The following is a 17,801-nucleotide window of genomic DNA, read 5'->3' as shown; positions in this document are numbered from 1 at the left end:
TTACAAAGCATAGCCTTAGTGCCTGACCAAAGACTAAGAAAGCAAGCAAATGTCAATACAGTGTTTGGTAATAAGCTTCTTTAACCTGGATACAAACTGTGCCATTTATACTGGAAGTATCTGGTTTACATTCCTGTGTGTATAAAATCTTTTAGCAAATACAGTGCTGAAATTGAGCCAGTGAAATGAAATATTTTGTCTTCAATTAACCCCGTTTGAGAAAAGCAATAGCTTTTGCAGTCTAAATTTTGTTCAAAATGTCCCTTTAAAAAATTGTCACAGGATTATAGGGAATATATGCCTTTATTTCCTAACCTGAATTTAATGATTCTGTAATAGTAGCATTCATCTTTCTGGATTGCCATCTAGATTACCGGTCTTTTGTGTGGAGGTTGTGTTGGGCATTAAGTTTGGACCTGAAGAAATGGAACAAAAAGATATTGTTACCGATTACATGTAAACAGTCTGAATCATTCAAAAGGATGTGGAGAAGAGTATTTCTATAGTGTGAAGCCAGAGAAAATGGCAACCTGCCAAAGCTAGGTGCAAGCTCTTGTTACATGGAAGGGTTGGGCCTGTTCTCATTTCTTCTTGAAATGGCTTAATTGGTGTCAGCACCCCAGGGATAAAGGCCTCTAACACTGAAATCCACACGATTCACCCTGTCTCTGCTCAGTGTAGGGAAACTGGTAACAACTGGTGGTGAATGAGGAGTGAACGGTAGTGTAACAATACTCGATGATGTTTGGGATGACAGAAATTAATACGCACTTGCTTGAAGAAAGCAATGATTAATGGCAGTGAGCACGGGAACGCCGTCCTCCTTTTACTCCACTTTGATGGGGATTGAAAAGCAAAAGGCTGTTTCCATTCTCTGTAGAAAGCAGAGGTCACACAGAGTACATTATAGCAATTTTTCCTCTCTGTTTTTTTTATTTCATAAATATTATGATAAGCATAGATTAGATAGATTTTCTTATGAAAGCCTGAAAGGATATTTTATGTCACTTAAACATTGTTGTTTGTGCACAAAGAAATCACACATTCTTCTCTTTACTTGTTAGATCATTTCCCCTCATGTCAGAATAATTAGTGTAATTAGGAATTTTAAAAAGCCCACAAACACGAAGTTGTATTAATGCTGCTTACTATGTTATAACTAGAATCAGAAGGGCTTAGTTTTCTGAAGACTTCCAAGACAGGGTGGGACAGGAATGTTGCAGGGGCTTTCACCCTTTTTCTGCCCCTCCCCCTGGTTTTTCTCAGTGAATGTTTGACGTAAATATATTTTGCAAGGTACTTGCACTTGTCAGCAGCTTTCTTAGCCATTTGATAAAGATTCTTTATTCTACAAGAAAGCCTGAAATAACAGAACTGTACTTTGGATAATGAATTCTTCATCTGTGGAGAACTTTAAAACAAAGTACAGTGTTGGCATTTTTTTCTTTTGAGTGAGAAGGCTGATATATCTTTTGGATCCGACAGGAAGACATAAATTAATAGAGTTCTGGAGTTCAGTTTCTCATTAATAATCCATTTTGTCATGGTTCTTGGCATTGTCAGCCTAGTAGCTGGTTCATATTTTGCTAAAGGATAAAAGCAGATTATGTCTTCAGGCACAAAGCAAGAATAGAGAGTTTATCGCCTTTTGGGGGGAACTACATGCTATAAGAAAAATATCGTTTTGCAAAAAGTTTCAGTTTTTACTTAGAAATACACTACATTTTTCTTAGGTAAAGCTTTTATTTTAAGATTTGAAATGGTTCTTGGAACCTTAGGATATTAGAGTTTTAGATCATTGCTTAGAGTTAGAGCTGACTGTTTGCAAAGGTTTGTATTTCAAGGACAGTTACAGTAAATGTAGGCCTGTTTTTTATTTTATTTTTAGAACTTTGTATATTAGGATATAATTATAGTTCAAAGACAAATGTAGAAAAGTCACTATTCCTCTTTTTTTCACTAGTATGTCTAGATATTCTATTATTCCCACCTAGATTCCTAGACATGGAATTCTGATGGCTTTTCTGAAGGTAGCCGTTTTTAGTTGTCTAAAAAATCCAGTCAGTAAAATAAAAATAAAATAAAGACAGTCTTATCTCTAATTTGATAATTTTGTAATTACCTTTCTTTATGAGGGCTCCAGAAATAGATTCTTTGTAGATATTGCCCTTAGTTATAGGTTCTAAATGGCATCATTTAAAGTTATTAGTTAAATGTTTTTAGTTATTTTTTTTTTTCCTTTGCTATGCTGGGGATTGAACTCAGAGCTTCAGTCATGCTAGGCAAGTGATCTACCACTGACCTGTATTTTTAGTCCTGAAATTAGTTCTAATAAAAATTGAAATACTGCACCTTCCCTGATATCTAATAGTATGAACACTGGCTACCTGAGATCTCACATTTAAGGGCAGGAAACTAGTTAAAGAAAAATGGGCATGAGCAATATTGGTTGTGTTTTCTTATTGCATCTATTATTATTATCCAGGTACAGTGGTGCATGCCTATAATCCCAGCTACTCTGGAGCCTGAGGCAGGAGGATCACAAGTTTGAGGCCAGGCTGGGCAACTCAGAGAGACTCTATCTTAAAATTGAAAGAAAGGGTTGGGGATTTAGATCAGTGGTAGAGTGATTGTCTAGCATGAATGATGTCTGGGGCTCAATCCTCAGGAGGTCCGGCACTCCCTGACCCCCCAAAAAAGAGAATATTTTAAATGTGTTATTTGTATTGCAAGTCTTACTGGAATATTCTTAGAAATGGGCAATTGAAGACTATTTCATCTTTAAGATTTGAGTCTTGAGGTTGGAATATAGCTCAGTAGGAGTGTACTTGCCTAGCACAACGATCCTGGGTTCAGTTCCCAGCACCAACAAAACAAAACAAAGCCAAACTTGGATCTTGTGCTTTTGTTGCCTATTATCCCTACTTTTTTTGGTGGTGGTGGGGATAGTAGTGGCTGTATTGGGGATTGAACCCAGGGTGCTCTTATCACTGAGATTATTTCCATCACCACTGATTATTCATTTTTAAACCTCTTAGTAATATATGGGATGCGTGGAATCATACATCTAGAGTTGATTATTGAGGTAACAGGTATGAGAGAAGGAGTTGTGTTTTAAGATGAGGGAAGGAGTATTACACTATGATCCAGTGAGGAGAATAAGGGGAGATTTTAGTCTACTTTGAAGGGCTTATTGTAATTAGTAAATCTTGATGTTTTCTGAGTCATTGAAGTTCATCATTAGATAAAATTGACCTGAGTTAATACTGTTAGTGGTATGCTACAAATATTCATTTAGAACAGAGGGACTCTTTCATTTTTTTGTTTCCATTCTCTAGGGGACCGTATGTTCTTAGAGGTCAGGCACTATCTGCCTATCTTCTCTATCTATATATTCGTATGACACAGTATGCTCAATAGCTGATTTTTAAATAAAAACATAAATGCTTCTTCATACATTATCTGGTATCTGCTGATAAATCTGACATTATATTCTTCTAATCCTTTATATAGAAATTCATCTTAATTACAGCAACTATAATGTATACGATATATTATTATACATATATTATTATTATACAGCAACTATAATATACGATATATTATTATACAGCTGCTTGCCTGAATCTTGAGTAATTTTTATGTATTACTGCTTTCATTATTATCATTAATAGTATTTTAAAAAGAGAAAAATCTGTTCAAAACCCCTGAATTATTATTATTATTATTTTTGGGTGCTGGGGATTGAACCCAGGGCCTTGTGCTTACAAGGCAAGCACTCTACCGACTGATCTATCTCCCTAGCCCCCAAACCCCTGAATTATTAAACTTTAGAATTTTTCAAGTATGATAATAAGCAGTCTACTTCATAACTAGGAAATATTTGTGTTTCTAAATAGAAATTTTGAAATACAATTTAAGACATGTTTTTCTATGGAGTTGGGAAGTATATTTGTTTTAGTACGTTACATTGAAATCTTATAGAGTAGAATTTGACAAAAGGCATTGTGCTGCCAGAATATTTTGTTCTTTTTGATTCTCAAGTTTATCTGTCATAATGATTGATTTATATTATTTTACATTGTACATTTTTGTAGCTGAGTTTTCTATCTATAAAGGATAGAAATTCCTGTTTTAAGTTAATAATAAATAACTATCTTCAAAGGTGACAGATTGGTTACATATATGACTAGTCCAAAGTTTAACCTAGGATTTGGTTAACTTAAAAAAAAATACACACACACAAAAACACACACACACACACACACACGTTATTTAAATGAATGTTAATTTTAAACAGCATGATCAAGAGAACAAAATATAGTAAGGTATCATTTACTTAATTGCTGGAGTATTTTGTTCTTTTGAACTTAACTTTTAATTCCTTATTATCTGCACTATAGTCCTTGTTGAACTGTTTACTTCCTTGTTTGAACCAGCTGCTGATCTGTTGCTTATCAGGTAGAAGGACCAGGAAACTATATTTTGTATTTGTTTGTTTTGTTAACTGTAACCCTCAGAGCAATTTGAAAGAGTTAAAAAACAAAACTCTAAATATTTTTAGTGGAGAACCACTGAAATAAATTGTGTCATGGATTTTCTCAGTTGTGGTACTAAAAACCAATGCATGTGACTAGTGGTGAGTTAGATAGTAGCTCTGTGGTTCAGGTGTAAGTCTAAATCTCAATTAGTACCAAGTATTTTGCTTCATGAAAATCATTAAGACATGGAAAGCTCACAAATATTTGGCTGGTGAATATTTTATTCCTTTTGTCCTTATTCTTAAAAAGTCATGCAATTCAAATAGCTATAATTTTTTCCATGTAATTGCTAATAAGTCTGTTCATAACTGCTGTTCGTAAAAATCTATACTTGTGTTACTCCAGAAAGCTATAGAACAGGGAAACAGGGATTCTTTTTCTTTTTTTTTTTTTTAATTTTTTTATTTATTATAGTTTGTGTGTGAATTTGATGAAAGCAATGGGCCCACTGTCCATTTCTAGAAAACTGTACTCACTCAATATTTGAATACAATTTCAAGGAGTTTATAGACACCTTGAAAATCATTTATGGATCCCCTCATGGAGATGCGGAGCCTCAGGTTAACAACAGTTTTGTAGAGGTAGACCTTTTTTTTTTTTTTTTAAAGCTTTATTTTGTACAATTTGCAATTGTAATCCACTTTCTTTTTGGAAGCCTAATAGATTTACTTTCTAAACAGTGATCTTCACACACACATAGCATCAGTGACTTCTGAATGGAATGAATGTTTGGCTGTATCTAGGAGAAAGAAACAGGAAAATGAGTAGAAGAGTTGAACCAAAGGCAAGAGTGGGCTGGCAATGAAACCCAGTGAAAAAAGGCAAGATTGGTTTATAACCTAGGTGCCATAACTATTTATGAGGAGGGAATTTGTCCTATTGACAACTCATTTGTTCCTTTGTGCTATGGGATTCAATTTTTGCTACTTGTAGAATTTCTTTAAAATACATTAATTCCTTTCATATATAAAGTAAGTAGATAATTTCTTGGGTAAGAATCTGTATTTCATGTGTTAAACTTTCCTATATGAAGATTTTTTGAGGAAATCATCTATGGCAGTGATTCTCAAACTCTTTGATCTCAGGACCCCTTTACATTATTAGTGGAACTTTTATTTATGAAGGTTTAATATCTATCAGTATTTATTGCATTTGAAATTAAGGCAAATTTTTAAAAAAATATTTGTTAATTATAATCTTAAACCTATTACAGGTTAGCATAAAGAACCACATTACAGTTAGTTATACATTATCCTAAATAGCATTTTCCAAAAACAAAGTGAAGTGTAATAAAATGGTGAGAAGAGTGGCATTGTTTTATTTTTTTGCAGATCTCCTTAATATCAGGGTTAATTGAAGATAGCTGGATCCTCTTATTTGCTTCTGCCTTCAGTCCATTTTGATATGGGCTGAATATCCATATTCAGTCACTGGGATTACAAATGTGGGACACCATGCCTTCCTACAAGTAATAGTTTCTTTTCTCTCTCCCTCTTTTTTTTTTTTTTTTTTTTGCGGTGCTGTGGATTGAACCCAGAGCCCTGTGCATTTGAGGCAAAGCACTCTACCAACTGAGCGATATCCCCAGCCCAAGTAATAGTTTCTTAAAGGTTAATTTAAATGTGAAATCTGAAGACTTTTTCTACTATATTTTGTTAAAATCTTAGTCTAGTTTGTACTTTGAATAGGTCTTCCAATCCATGTGTGATTTTGTAACATATCTTAGTCATTTGGAAAGTATTGGTTCACTGGTTACTCATCTCTTGGATATGTTAACACATTTCATACACACACACTTGATTCATTTCAGACGTATCAAAAGGTTGCATTTGTTAATATTACCACCAAACTCATCAGAAAAGTTTCTTTTTTTTTCTTTTTTGTGGTGCTGACAATAACTGCTAAGCATGTACTGTACCATTGAGCTGTACTCCCAGCCCCAGAAAAGTTTCTTAAGTACTGGGAAACTGTCATACTTACAGTGGTAGATACGTGTTTCAGACTTCTAATTTTTGTTTTAAAGTTTGGATTTTGTCATTGCACCAAAATTATCAAATTTTTGTTTGAAGTAACAGGATTACTTGATTCCCTCTTGAAAAAATTTCTCCCAAAATATCTAAGCTGATACAACCATAGTTTGCCAGTCTTTTGTTTTTTAAGCAGCTAATTCATATAGTTCATCTCATAGTTGTGCTAGTGCTTTTTCTTATACTTAGTAAGCAGCATAGTTCTTCGTGCATAATTCCTGTTTTGTCACACAGAATATTAAAAAGTTGTGTATTCAAAGTGTAATTATAATAATTTCTACTATTTCATCAAGGACATGCTGAAGTGAAACTGACTTTTCTTTTTCTTTTTGTACTGTGGACTGAACCCAGAGGCACTGTACCACTGAGCTACATCCCCTGCCCTTTGTATTTTGAGACAGGGTCTCACTAAGTTGTTGAGATTGGCCTTGAACTGGTGATATTCTTGCCTCAGCCTCCTGGGTAACTGGGATTATAGGTGTGCACCACTATGCCCAGGGTAACTGACTTTGTTTTTAAGTTCTGTGCCTGGTGGTATAGAATACATTCACTATTACATTCACTTGCTTCACAGTAAGCCACTAGAGATTTTATCCGTCATTGCTTTTTGTACCATCAATGTTAATGTCAACACAGAGAAAAAGGTCGCTATTTTAGGATTATAAAAATAATTTTGACTTTGTAGACTCTTGAATAGGTCTGTGGACCATCTTTTGAGAACAGAAAGTTTGTGTAAAGTGAAACACATATAACTTGCTCTGAGATCATTATTTTATATTTATTTGTGTAATTAATGTATTTGCATTGTTGAAAATGAAAAGATTACCTGAAAAGAAATAGATTTTCAGGATTTGGATTCTGAAGGCAACAGACTATATCCTAAAGTCATCATTGTGATTCCCTGGGGGCATTTGTTTAGTGCATAAGTACACTGTTCTGAATATTTTTCAATGTTACAACAGTTTTTGTCTTTGAAAAGTGGACCCTGTAATTAGTCTTGGCTGTACACATAAAAGAGAAAAAAGAACAGATCAACAGATACACATTTGTTGAACCTCAGTTTTTGAGGTAGAACTAGTGTAAGCTTCCTGGGATTCCTGGGCAGGTTACTGAGTGGTTATTTCTCAATAAGGGTATTGGGTTAAATTTCTGAAGTCTCATTCAGCTTTGATATTCTATGTTTCTTTGACCTTCTTTTATTGTGTGTGAATTGATTACTAATCAGCTATTAAATCTTATTTAAATTTGTTCTTCAAGCTGAACTGATTAGTGCTTATTATTATCACATAAATTAAGCATTAATGTATTTGCAGTGTTGAAAATGAAATATATAGAAGAGGAAGTGGAGAGGACTTGTAAATGGAGAAGCTGTCTAGAAGCAAGTGGATTTTATGTGGCAGGGAAGGAGAAACTTGGGTGATTGGGGTTGCACATTGCAGAACATTTAACATATCTCTGAATTAAATCTTTATGCTCTTTACTGCAACAGCAGAGAAGGAAAATTTGAGTTCAGAAATAACACTAAGCCTGTAAGGTGGGCAGTTTGCCAGTGATATGCCCTGATATCACCATGTGTAGTATGAACTATTAAACTGCAAAGTTAAAAGTGGATCAGAACATAAATAATGTTGATTTTGAAGTTCTCTTAGGTCCGTTAATTGTATTTCATCAAAAAGCCATAATTTCTTCTTAAGGAGAAAACAATATTTAGGCTTTAGAACATACTTATTTTACTTTTAAATGAGAAAAAACATAATTACTTTATGATATTTTGACCTTCCTATCTGACATTCTAAAAGAAGAACTACTATAAGGAAAAAATGACCTCCAAATCCAGGCTGTCCTCAAACTAACATAGTGTCAAAGTTCTTTTTCTTTTTTTAAATGCTAGTGAGAGGGGGCTGGGGATATAGCTCTGTTGGTAGAGTGCTTGCCTCACATGCACAAGGCCCTGGGTTCAATCCCCAGCACCGCAAAAAAAAAAAAAAAAAAAAAAAAAAAAAAAAATGCTAGTGAGAGGGACTGGATGAATTCTGGAAGATGTTATTTGGATCCTTAAAAATGAGAGAGGTCCCCTATGACGCAGTTTTGTGTTCAGGCAAATCAAACTGGGAAGGTGGAAAAGCTGCTATTGTGGCAATATTTTGGGGAAAATAGACTCCAGAGACTATGTATTTGGAAGTATTTGACAACATTAGCAACATCAACTACTGACAAAAAAAGAACCACCTCTTTGGTAAATCTTTCACAGTTGTGCCAAGAAAAGCGGCTTCATTGGAACATTTTCATAAACTATCATCAGTTATGCAGCAGCTTCACAAATCAGAAATGATATCTTCAGGCGCTGCTGTCAAGTGTTATTCAAATAATACCAGCCTCACATTTGAATAACAGCAGACATTTTGAATTAATTAATCAGATGAGATAGTCTAGGCCTTTTCTCATTAGTCTCTGGGTCAGACTTTGGAAGATATATGTGTTGGTGATGATATACTTGTCTTTAATCTTGATTTATGAAGATTTAGGATTGTGTGTGATTTGTCAAAAGGTTCTGGGAAAAGGCTGGTGCATATTTCATTACCTAATCTGAGATTGATTTTATGATGCTAAGAGATATCACACTATTGTTCAAATGTGTGGGAAGTATAGGTAGACACAGCATCTCAGGGTTTTTACTGGCTTATCTTTGCAACTGTCAAACAATGCTGTAAACTTTAACTGCTTGTAGTTAACAATTCCTGCTTTAATTATAGACAGATTTTTTATTCTGTCCAAAGGGAGAAATTTCAATGGTTATTTAGCTAAATTGCATAGCAGACATTATAACTATGACCTGGTATGAATCATGGACAGAGTTGGTAAATTTCATGGGTTGGTCATGGTAAAATATAAAATTTCATGGCTTGTCAAAGATTAATAGAAAAATCGCGTTAAAATGGTACAAATAATGGAAGAACAACAAGTAAGGTTTGTTTCCTTATGTATTACCTTCCTTTTCAGGACTAATTTTAGAAAAATTGGAATGTAAAATCATTTTCTGAATTACTCAAGCAACATTAATGACCTATTATCAAAAATAATTTTATGTGAAAATATCTAGTCCAGTGCCTGGTATGTAGTAGTTATTGAAAATTTGTTAATTTCCTTTTCCCCTTTCTACCTACACTTTCCCCCATTTCTGTTTGATGTTGAAGGCACTGCTAGCATCATTTAGTCTTTACTTTCTTAACAACTTGAATTTTTAATCCTGTTGAGTCTTAATTCCTTGAGAAATGCAAGGTTGAAAGGCTATCAACTCAGCAGACTGGAATAACCAGAGAGACTATAGCGTGATATTGAGTTCCTGTTCTGTCTGTCTTTATGTGTGTGCTATGGAGGGGGTGGTGGTGGTGGTGGTGGTGGTGATGGTGGGGAATATGAGAGAAATTGAATATAAACCTCTTAGTGTTCATGAAGCATGTATTGCCTAATTCAAAGTGAATCTTTCTGTATCATCTGCCTCTTAAGGGGAGTTCCATATCTATGTTTGAGTGTTTTCATTCTACTCTCAAGCAAACTGAAATGCATGGTGCATGACGTATTAAAGAATAATATGGTGATTTTCAATCTTGTCATACAAATTTAAAACATTACTTTTGTTACCAGCTTTAGATGATTGTCAAATATTATTTTATTGGGGTGATTGGGCTACTACTAATCATTAGTTCTTTTTCACTTCTATATTTTGTGATTTGAATTAGTATTCCAAAAGTAATGCATGGTATGCAATTAGAGGCAGACAATTATAATTGATGTTCACTTTGGGACAGGTAGTATATAAATAATAAGATGTGTTGATATTTAGAGAAAGATAATATTTAAGAGTAGTTTGGGAGACAGCTTGATGCAGTGGAACAATACTGATTTTGGAGTTCAGTGGATCTTGGTCCCATGCCGAACTGCTATTTAATTGATTTGTAACCTTGGCAAACTCCTTAATTTTTCCTGAGCCTTAGTTTTCTTTTCACTGAAATGAGGCCATTCATACCCAACTTTCAGGGTTGTTGTTAGATTAGAGAAGAATGTGTGTACAATACCTAATGAGGTACCTGGTAGGTAATAGGTGCTGAATAAATTGCAGCTATTGCTATTATTTTATCTGTTCATTTATTTCTTCAAAAAACATATTGAGGACTTGTTACATGTCAGTGACACAATTAAGACATCAGAGACACAGAGCAAATGCTCTCTGTTGAGTAATACAGTACATGTGAATAAATACAAGCTGGATTATCTAGAAGTGAGGAGAGACAGGGAATGAGACAGGCAGGGACCACATCATTGAAGCTTTAATTCTCTGTGAGGGGCATAGGGTCTTTATCCTTTGGGTAGTTACAGATGGATGTAAGCGAGGAAATGATAAGAGCGGAATTTTTACAAGTTCACTTGGGAAACTGTTGGAAGGAATGTACTCGTTAGTAGATTTTTGTAGGTTACTGTTGATGTGTACTTACACATAATAATAATATGGTTTAAAAAGAGGGAACAATAGCTTTAATAAAACTAAAAAATGAGAAGGAAGGATTAAATGATTGATTAGACTATTTTTGTCTTCATTCACTTGGTTCACTCCTGTGTGTCCTTCAGAACCTAGCCTGGATGTCCTTCCAGAAAATGTTTTTGACCTCTCTCAGGTCTGTGTTAGTACTCCAGGTCTGTGTTGTATGTACTCCAGTAGCATCCTGTTTTTTCTCCTTGTTGTGTTTATGACACTGTTTTAATTATGTACTTGTTTCTTTTGCTTGCAGTAAATTAGGAATTTTATTAGGACAGAGATGCTGTGTTTTTGTTCAGTGTTTTGTCTTAGCATGGAGTAGGAAGCTCTCAATATCTGTTGGTTGAAATGAGTCGAGTGTGGTATGTGAGGAGAGGGAGTAAACAGGAGTGCCAGTTTCTAGTGAAGGTGTGGAGGCGAGTGGTTGTCTTTAACTGAGAGAGAGAGTAGGTGGAAATGCAGGGCAGAGGGCATGATCATTATCAGCTTAGCTAGATAATATCAAATTCCTTTCCTCAGTGTTTGTACCAGTATGTATTCATACCAGCAGTTTGTTTCATTTGCTTGAGGATATTAGTTTATTTATATTTAAGTAAAATTCATGCAACATAAATTAACCATATTAAAGTGTATGATTTGGTGACATTTAGTACAATCACAATGTTATGTAACCACCACTTATTTCTAGTTCCAAAACATTTTCATCTCCTCAAAAGAAATTCCTGTACCTATTATTAAGCCGTCACTCCCTGTTCCTCCCCCCTTTCTCTGCCAACCACCAATCTGTTTTCTATCTCTGTGGATTTACCTATTCTGGATATTTCACATAAATGGAGTCATACAGTATGTGGTGTTTTGTGATTGACTTCTTTCAGCTAGCATAATGTTTTTAAGATCCTTTTTTTAAGTTTTTGTTTTTTGTTTTTGATTTTCTTTTTGGTATCTGGGATTGAACACTTAATTGAGCCATATCCCCAGACTTTTTGAACTTCTTTATATTGAGACAGAGTCTCACTAAATTACTTAGAGCCTCACTGAGTTGCTGAAGCTGGCTTTGAACTTGTTATCCTCCTACCTCTGCCCCTGGAGCTTCTGGGATTACAGGCATGAGCCACCAGACCTGGTTTAAGATTCTTCATATTGTAACATGTATCGGTATTTTCATTAGTTTTCTTTGTCTCTCTCTCTTTTTTTTTTTTTTGTCATTTTTGTCACTACTGGGAATTCAACCCAGGGACTCTTTACCACTGAGCTGTGTTCACAGCCTTTTAAAAATTTTTAAATTTTGAGACAGGTTCTCACTAAGCTGCCCAGGCTGACCTTAACCTTGCCATCCTCCTGTCTTAGTCTCCTGAATCACGGGGATTACAAGTAAGCCACTGAGCTGGCTTCATTAACTTTTTTTTGGCTGAGTAATGGTCCATTGTATAGATAAATTACAGTTTATAAGTTGAGGAGAAATTGGGTTATTTCCATTTATTGATTGTTGTGGGTAGTGCTGTTATAGACATTCAGACATTTATGTACAAGTATTTGTTTGACTTCATGTTTTCAGTTCTTTGGAGTATATACCTAGAAGTGGAATTGTTGGATGATGTTAATAGTATTGGACTATTTAACTTTTCTTTTTTCTGTTTTTGTGGTGCTGGGGACATGCTAAGCAAGTGTTATACCACTATACCACTGAACCACTTCCCAGGTCCTATATTTAACTTTTTGGGGAAATCCAAACTATTTTCTGTAGTGGGTGCATCATTTTACATTCCTACCAGCAATGTATAGGATTCCAATGTCTCATTAATATTTGTTATTTTTTTGTTTTTCTATTGTCATCCTAGTGGGTGTGAAGTAGTTTAGCATTGTGATTTTAATTTGCATTTCTCTAATGAGAATCTTTTTGTGTGATTATTGCTGTATCTTCTTTGTAGAAGATCCTGTTCATATTGTTTGCCCATTTTTTGGGTCACTTATCTTTGATTTTGTGTTGTAAGGGTTCTCTGTTCTGAAGACTAGACTGTATCACAGATGATTTGCTAATAATTTCTCCCATCGTATAAGTTATCTCACTTTCTTGAAGATGTCCTCTGATATAAAAATGTTTTAAATTTTGATGAAGTCCAGTTTTTCTATTCTTTTCTTGCTTGTGCTTTTGGGATCATATCTAAGAATTTGTTGACAAATTCAAGATCATAAAGACCCCTATTTTTTTAAAAATAGTTTTATAGTTTTAGGTTTTTTTTTATTTTTAATTTTTTTTTATTTTTATTTTTTTTGTATTTTCTATACCAGTTACAATTTTATTTTTATTTATTTTTTATTGTAAACAAATGGGATACGTGTTGTTTCTCTGTTTGTACATGGCGTAAAGGCATACCATTTGTGTAATCATAAATTTACCTAGGGTAATGTTGGTTGATTCATTCTGTTATTTTTTCCCTTCCCCCCACCTCTCCCATCCCTCTTTTCCCTCTATACAGTCCTTCCTTTCTCCATTCTTGCCCCCCTCCCTAACCCTAACTCTAACCCTAACACTAACCCTTCCCATCCCCCATTATGTGTCATCATCCACTTATTAGCGATATCATTCGTCCTTTGGTTTTTTGAGATTGGCTTATCTCACTTAGCATGATATTCTCCAGTTTCATCCATTTGCCTGCAAATGCCATAATTTTATCATTCTTTATGGCTGAGTAATATTCCATTGTATATATATACCACAGTTTCTTTATCCATTCATCAGTTGAAGGACATCTAGGTTGGTTCCACAATCTGGCTATTGTGAACTGATCAGCTATGAACATTGATGTGGCTGTATCTCTGTAATATGCTGATTTTAAGTCCTTTGGGTATAGGCCAAGGAGTGGGATAGCTGGGTCAAATGGTAGTTCCATTCCAAGTTTTCTAAGGAGTCTCCACACTGCTTTCCAGAGTGGCTGCACTAGTTTGCAGCCCCACCAACAATGTATGAGTGTACCTTTCTCCCCACATCCTCGCCAACACCTGTTGTTGCTTTTATTCTTGATAATCGCCATTCTAATTGGGGTGAGATGGAATCTTAGGGTGGTTTTGATTTGCATTTCTCTTATTATTAGAGATGTTGAACATTTTTCCATATGTTTGTTGATTGCTTGTAGATCTTCTTCTGTGAAGTGTCTATTCATTTCCTTAGCCCATTTGTCGATTGGATTATTTGTATTCTTGGTGTAGAGTTTTTTGAGTTCTTTATAGATTCTGGAGATTAGTGCTCTATCTGGGAGAATTGGAAATCCATATGCAACAGAATGAAACTAAACCCATATCTCTCACCATGCATGAAACTAAACTCAAAATGGTTTAAGGACCTCGGAATCAGACCAGAGACCTTGCATCTTATAGAAGAAAAAGTAGGTCCAGAGCTTCAACATGTCGGCTTAGGACCAGACTTCCTCAACAGGACTCCCATAGCACAAGAAATAAAAGCAAGAATCAACAACTGGGATAGATTCAAACTAAAAAGCTTTCTCTCAGCAAAGGAAACTATCAGCAATGCAAAGAAAGAGCCTACAGAGTGGGAGAAAATCTTTGCCAATCATATAGTTTTAGTTTTTATAATTTGATGGTTAGTCCATTAGTAAGTTTTTGTTTATGGTGTAAGACAAGGATCTAAGTTCATTATTTTGGGTTTGACTATCTAGTTGTGTCTGCACTATTTGTTTAAGATACTGTTCTTTCTGCATTGAATGGTCTTGGTATCTTTGTCAAAAATAAGTTGGCTCTGGGTTCAATCAATACAACCTTAAAAAAACAGGGGTGGGGGGTGGGGAAAAACCTCAGAACTTGGAATAGAAAGGAATCTATAGATGTATAGGTTTATTTCTGGACTCTCAATTCCATTCCATTATCTTTACATCTAACCTTAATACTTTACTACACTGTTTAGATTACTGTAGCTTTGTAGTAAATTTTGAAATCAAAGTGTGAGTTCTTTAACTTTGTTGTTCTTTTTTAGATTGCTTTGGGTACTTTTATATTGTTTGGTTCCTTGCAATTCCATATGAATTTGAGGGTTAGCTGTTTCATTTCTGCAAAAAAGTTACTATTGGAGTTGAATCAAATTTGTACATTGCTTTGGGTAGTATTACCTTCATTATATATATATATATATATATATATATATATATATATAAAAATTTTTTTTAGTTGTAGGTGGACACCTTTATTTTTATTTACTTATTTTTATGTGGTTCTGAGGATCGAACCCAGTGCCTCACACACCCTAGGTGAGTGCTCTACCACTGAGCCATAACCCTAGCCCCAGTATTGCCTACTTTGGATACATTTTCACTTATTTAAGTCTTTAATTTCTTTTAGTAGTGCTTTATGTTTTTAGTATACCAATCTTTTAACCCCCCGCCCTTTTTTTTTAAGAGGAGAAAAAATTTATTTTGGCTCATGGTTTCAGAGGTCTTAGTTCATAGATGGTGAAGTCCATTGCCCTGGGTGTAATGTGAGGCAGCACATCATGGTGGAAGGACTGAGTGGAGGAAAAAAACCATTGTTAGATGCCATGAAGTAGGTGGTGATGCCTTAACCATGTCTGTGTTGTCAGACCCAAGGGGCCTTTTCCATCCTTGTCAAGGGAAGTACTTACCTTCTCTCCTTTTATAAAACACAGTAGGCCTTTTTTTTTTCTTAATTTCATTTGTGGATTGTTCATTGCTAGTGTTTAGGAACACAGCTAATTTTTATTTTTGGGGGGTGCAGGAAGGTTGATCTTTTGTTGATCTTGCCTGATATCGCCCAATTTTTTATTGATTTTAGTACATTTTTTAGTACTTTTTGGAATTTTTTACACAGGATCATGTCATCTGCAAATAGAGTTTGTTTTACATTTTCCTTTCCAATGTCTCCTATTTCTTTCTCTTGACTCATTGACCTGGCTGGAACTTGCAGTACAATGTTGAATAGCCATGGAAGAAACAGGCATTCTTTTTGTTCTTGTTATTAATGAGGGAACTTTGAGTCTCTCATTGTTGAATATGATGTTAGTTGTAGATTTTCCTAAATTCCTTTTAACATGTTGAGGAAATTCCTTTCTATTCCTAGTTCTGAGGTTTTTCCCCACCCCCCCCACTCTTTTTTTAAGGTTGTATTGATTGAACCCAGGGCCTTATGCATGCTAGGCAAGCACTCTACCACTGAGCTTCATCTCCAATCCCTGTTTTTTTGTTTTTTGTTTTTTTTGTTTGTTTTGAGACAAAGTTGCCTAGACTGGTCTAGAATTTATAACCCTCCATCCCTCCATCCTTAGCCTCCTGAGTAGCTGGGATTACAGGTGTGTACCGGTGTGCTTCTTTTTTCACTTTTGAAGGGTAGTTTTACCAAATATAGAACTCTTAGTGGGCAGTTTTCTTTTTCAGCACTTTAAATATGTCATTCCACTGTTTTCTTACTGTTTTTGTCTAGAATGTGGCTATTAATCTTACTGAGGATTTCTTGTGTGTCATGAGTTGCTTCTCTTGATGCTTTCAAGATTCTTTCAGTAATTTGATTATAGTGCATCTCTGAGTAGGTCTTTTTGTTTATCCTTGTTGGAGCATACTGAAGCTTTTGTATGTATGTGTTCATGACTTGTCAAATTTTGGAGGCTTTCAACCATTATTGTCTCAAATATTCTTTGTTTTTGGTACTACCATTATGTATAGATTGTATGCTTGATGTCCTATAGGCCACTTAGGCTCTTTTCCTTTTTACTTCTGTTTTTGTCAAGTCTGTATTTGTCATGTGTGGTCTCTGAAGTCTCTCTCTGTCTCTCTCTCTCTCTCTCTCTTTTTTTTTTTTTTTTTTTTTTTTTGTGCTATGAATCAAACCTAGGGCCTTGGGCATGCTAGGCAAGCACTCTACCATTGAGCTACAACCTTCAGCTCTTGCCTAGTGTTTTTGTTTGTTTGTTTGTTTGCTTTGTTTTGGGGTATGGGGATTGAATTCAGAGGCATTCAACCACTGAGCCACATCCCCAGCCCCATTTTGTATTTTATTTCGAGACAGGGTCTCACTGAGTTGCTTAGTGCCTTGCTTTTGCTGAGGCTGGCCTCAAACTTGAGATCCTCCTGCCTCAGTCTCCTGAGCCACTGGGATTACAGGTGTGCAGCCACCACACCAGGCTCAGCTAGTGTTTTGATAGAGATATGCTTGAATACCAGGAGCCTCAATAAATACAGAAAAGATGAAAGAGGAAAATAGAAAATGTAGAAAGGGAAAAATCCCTTTTCTCAGTCTTTGCAGATTTCTCTGTTGGGGATGTTCTTTTATTGGTTAGATAGACCATTTATAACTCAGCCCTGGTCTTTACTTCCTGTTGTGCTTGAGATCAACCAGAGGTGAAATATAAAGTATTCTTGGGTTTTTTTTTTTTGAGCACCTGTCCTGCCTTTAACATGCATGAGACTTTCTAAATTCTATAGTGCCATTTTGAATGCCCTCATTTCCCCAAGAGACTTTTTTTTTTTTTTTTTTTTTTTTTTGCGGTACTGGGGATCGAACTCAGGGCCTTATGCTTGCGAGGCAAGCACTCTACCAGCTGAGCTATCTCCCCAGCCCCCAAGAGACGTTTTAATTGGCTTTTGCTTTTGTTGCTCTACAATCTTCTGCCCCAGGTAGGTGCATATTCTTCTCTATTTTTCTGTACTAAGTGAGTTCAAGGTAGGTAGAACAGACTAG

General features: G+C 35.2%; 1 protein-coding gene and 1 non-coding gene across 4 annotated transcripts in view; one reads left to right on the top strand and one right to left on the bottom strand.

The window, feature by feature from the left end:
• The window catches only part of Pbx3 (PBX homeobox 3), a 204,654-nt gene that overhangs the window by 16,294 nt on the left and 170,559 nt on the right, over positions 1 to 17,801 (top strand). The gene's annotated exons all lie outside the window — the stretch shown is intronic.
• Positions 15,628 to 15,754, bottom strand: LOC124965062 (U6atac minor spliceosomal RNA). Its single transcript, XR_007105072.1, has one exon. It is a non-coding gene; the product is annotated as a U6atac minor spliceosomal RNA (small nuclear RNA).

Source organism: Sciurus carolinensis, chromosome 14 (assembly GCF_902686445.1).
Source record: "Sciurus carolinensis chromosome 14, mSciCar1.2, whole genome shotgun sequence".
In the NCBI taxonomy this organism is placed as follows: Eukaryota; Metazoa; Chordata; class Mammalia; order Rodentia; family Sciuridae; genus Sciurus; species Sciurus carolinensis.
The sequence above is the reverse complement of the archived record's forward strand: the minus strand, read 5'-3'. Positions and strand labels throughout refer to the sequence as shown.